This window comes from Callorhinus ursinus, unplaced genomic scaffold, assembly GCF_003265705.2.
Source record: "Callorhinus ursinus isolate GAN/ISIS: 27379988/994484 unplaced genomic scaffold, GSC_fseal_2.0 scaffold3, whole genome shotgun sequence".
NCBI classification, from domain to species: domain Eukaryota; kingdom Metazoa; phylum Chordata; class Mammalia; order Carnivora; family Otariidae; genus Callorhinus; species Callorhinus ursinus.
Window position 1 is genome coordinate 45,317,513 of NW_027397065.1, and position 4,561 is coordinate 45,322,073.

Genomic DNA, 4,561 nt, shown 5'->3' on the forward strand with positions numbered 1-4,561 from the left:
TGGCAAATATGTACGTTTATGTAACCACCACCACATTCAAGATACAGAGCTTTCCATCACTCCGGCGAGGTCCCATGGACCTCTTCGCAGGCAGTCCCCTCCCTTCCTCTCCAGCCCCAAGCACTACTGATCTGTTTCTTTATCTCTACAGTTTTCCCTTGTTTTAGAATCTCATACAGATGACACAGTATATAGTCTTTTGTGTGTAGATTTTTCACCTGACCTCATGTTTTTGAGTTTCATCGATGTTGTTGTATGTATCGGTAGTTTCCTCTTTTTTTTATTGCCAACTAGCATTTTGTTGTGTGAATATTCCAGTTTTTGATTACTGGGAATATTACAGACACTTATGTACTTGTGTGGACAGATTTTTATTTCTCTTGGGTAAATATCTAAGAGTGGAATTGCTGTGTCTTTGGCAAGTGTACATTTAACTTAGTGCTAATTTTTTGCAGGAAGATGTTTTGCAGGAAGATTTGACGCATAACAAAAACTCTGTACCAGAGGAAGGCAGTTTTTCCTACTTTACAGATAAGTAACTAAGGCACAAGGAAAGTTCGGTGCTTTACTCAAACTTCTCTGCCGTTAAACTTTGGACTTGCTAAGACTAAGACATAGATATCTGGAGTTCATTGCCTTTTCATTTTTTTCTGTTTTCTTTCTCTTTGGATCTTTTGTTTTAATGTGAGAATATAAATTAATTGTTACACAGAATTTAAAAATATAGATATGTAAAGAAAAAGGAGCCCAAAATTGCCTGTTTCCTCTGCTCAGAGGGGACCATTGTTCATGATTTTTATATCATTGTGCAGGCTTCTATCTCTGTGTGTGTTTTTTTCCTACAAAGACAGTTAAGATTGTATGTAATCTTTTGTGTCTTGATTACCACATTCAATCATGAAGATCATTTTCCTCACTTCTATCCTGAAGATCTTTTCACAACAATAAATATACACCTCCAACATTCTTTTCAGAGATTGCTGAATCTTTATATTGATGATGCAGTATGAATTTTTATATTGATGGCACATGACAATCAGTTATATTCAATTTTGTGCTATTATTAGCAATAATCTTTTATTCATTTTTAAGAATTTATTTGTATCTCCACCTATTTGCAAAATATACTTTTGCATTTTGAGATAAATTGTTTGATTTTCAGATTTGCCGTTCTTCAAAAGCATGACTTTGATTTCTTTCCACGTTACCCTAGAGATGTTGGTGAGGGGACTGGGCTCACTGTGGAAATGAGAAACAGAACACATCTGAGTGAAGAAATAGCTGTTATGTAAGACACGCAGGTGGTAGGTTTTGTACGTTGTCTCAAATATTTTTTTTTGAATATGAAAAAAATCCCTCCTGCCTCACAAAAGAGGAACTTGGAGTAAAAATTTGGCAGCAAAGAGTCTGAGAAGAACAAGTTTTCTTTAACAATGCAACTCCAGAAGTTTCACTTCTCCCACTTCCTCTTCTCTGCCCAAGTGAGAAAAACCTTTAAAATGCACGGAGCCAGTTGAAAAGAGCTTCAACTTTTTGAGGAACCTCCATACTGTTTTCCAGAGCTACCGTACAACCCAGCAATTGCACTACTGGTAATTTACCCCAAAGATACAAATGCAGTGATCCGAAGGGGTACGTGCACCCCAATGTTTATAGCAGCAATGTCCACAATAGCCAGACTATGGAAAGAGCCAAGATGTCCATCAACAGATGAGTGGATAAAGAAGATGTGATATATATACAATGGAATATTATGCAGCCATCAAAAAAACCCCGAAATCTTGCCATTTGCAATGACGTGGATGGAACTAGAGGGTATTATGCTAAGCGAAATAAGTCAATCAGAGAAAGACATGTATCATATGATCTCACTGATATGAGGAATTCTTTTTTTTTTAATTTTTTTATTGTTATGTTAATCACCATATATTACATAATTTGTTTTGGTGTACTGTTCCATGATTCATTGTTTGTTCATAACACCCAGTGCTCCACGCAGAATGTGCCCTCCTCAATACCCATCACCAGGCTAACCCATCCCCCCACCCTCCTCCCCTCCAGAAACCTCAGTTTGTTTTCAGAGTCCATCATCTCTCCTGGTTCGTCTCCCCCTCTGACTTACTCCCCTTCATTCTTCCTCTCCTACTATCTTCTTCTTTTTCTTTTTTCTTAACATATGTTGCGTTATTTGTTTCAGAAGTACAGATCTGTGATTCAACAGTCTTGCACAATTCACAGCGCTCACCATAGCACATACCCTCCCCAATGTCCATCACCCAGCCACCCCATCCCTCCCACCCCCCACCACTCCAGCAACCCTCAGTTTGAATTCTTAATCTCAGGAACAAACTGAGGGTTGCTGGAGTGGTGGGGGGTGGGAGGGATGGGGCGGCTGGGTGATAGACACTGGGGAGGGTATGTGCTATGGTGAGTGCTGTGAATTGTGTAAGACTGATGAATCACCCACCTGTACCTCTGAAACAAATAATACATTTTATGTTAAAAAAAAAAGATAGCAGGAAGGGAAAAATGAAGGGGGGGAAATCAGAGGGGGAGACGAACCATGAGAGACTATGGACTCTGAGAAATAAACTGAGGGTTCTAGAGGGGAGGGGGTGGGGGGGTGAGTTAGCCTGGTGATGGGTATTAAAGAGGGCATGTAGTGAATGGAGCACTGGGTGTTATACGCAAACAATGAATCATGGAACACTACATCAAAAACTAATGATGTAATGTATGGTGACTAACAAAACATAATAAAAAAAAAGAAAAGAGTTTCAATATTAGAGTGGGGGTAGAGCTGATGGCAGGGAAGAGACAATTCAGTAACCCGCCAAAATGACAGTGATAAAAATAATCCAGTTCCTCTCTAAAAGCAGCCATTCCCAAATTGTCTCTGTTCAGTCACATGAACTACACTTACTCCCCTTGAGTTCCCATAGAGAATAATTCTTCTCAAAATTCTCTTTGCCAGAGAAAACGGTAGAAGAGGAGAGGCAGTAGAGGAGATTAATTCACACTTAAAATTATTTTTCCGCTCCCACTGCTTCATTTTCTAAAAGGAATATTTTCAGAGACTTGAGGTAGAAGGAAGTTTAGATACCATTTAGTTCAGTCTCCTCGTTTTATAGATGGGGAAGTAGGTGGAGAATATAATGTTTAGATTTCATTTTGATCTTGTTTTCTTTTCCTCTGAAGGTCTAGTTCTTCAATTTTGGGCTTCTGTAAGTCTTTTTGAAAAGAGTTGTTTCCCTACTAACTCCTTGATCACCATGACTGGACTGGGTTTTCTAACATAAAAATATTTTCTTTCTTTAGGGGATGTGGTTTAAACCTCTCAGGACTATTTCAATTCATGAAATGATCTGTTCAACTCCCTTCACTTAATCCATTACATTTTTCTTTATCTTTAACCTTTCTTGTTTCCTTCTTTCCTGTTTTAGAGGAAAAAATAGCATTTTTCCTACAAAGGCAAACTTTTCATATTACTCTTTTTCCCTCTTTTTGTTTCATTTTTAAAAAAAGTAATCCATGTTAATTGAATACAAAGTGGAAAGTAGCTGTCAACAGCAATCTCTATCTCAGCAATAATTGTCTGGAAAATATAAAAATAAGGTATAAATCACATTAGCAAGAAAAAGCATATAGTATGTAGTAATTAAAGATGCACAAGACCCTTATGAAAAAAAATTAAAACTCTATTAGGGAACACAAGACAACCTGATGTGCTAAATTAATGAATGGAATGATTTAACATTTGTAAAGATAGCAATTCTTTTTTAAAAAATCATTTAAAAAAGTCATTTAAGCCAATTCCAATAAAAATTCAAGAGGGTCTTTTTCCCCAGTTTTATTGAGATATAACTGACATATAAGATTGTGTTAGTTTTAGGTTTATAACACAATAAGTTGGTATGTGTATATATTGCAAAATGATGACCATAATAAGTTTTGTCAACATCCATCACGTCATGTAGCTACATTTTTTTTCTTTTGATGAGAACTTTTAAGATCTACTCTTTCAGCAATTTTCAGATATACAATATAGTATTATTAGCTTCAGTGACCATGCTGTACATTACATCCCAGAACTTATTTATCTTATAACTGGAAGTTTGTGCCTTCTGACTACCTTCACTGCGCCCTCCCCATCCTCTTAATGGGATCTTTTTAAGCACTCAACAACTGATTCTAGAATTTTCATGGAAGTATAAAATAAAAAATAGCAAATAATAATAATAAATAAAAATAAAACCGAAGTAACGGGAGTGTTCAAAACCACTCTTATTAATATTAAATCCTGTTACCAAGCCATCATACCAAATAATGTGATAAGGGCACAAGAACAAGAACCCCATCAAAAAGCACAAATGCAACAGAATAAATAACAAAGAACACACACATATACACATACATTTATCTACCTAATATTCTACATGGCATATGATAGAGATAGCATCACCAACCAGTGAAGAAAGGCTGGAGTTTTAGGAGAAAGTAATGAGAAAACTAGCTTATTACCTAGAAAAAATAAAGTTAGATTTCTACCTCATATCATATA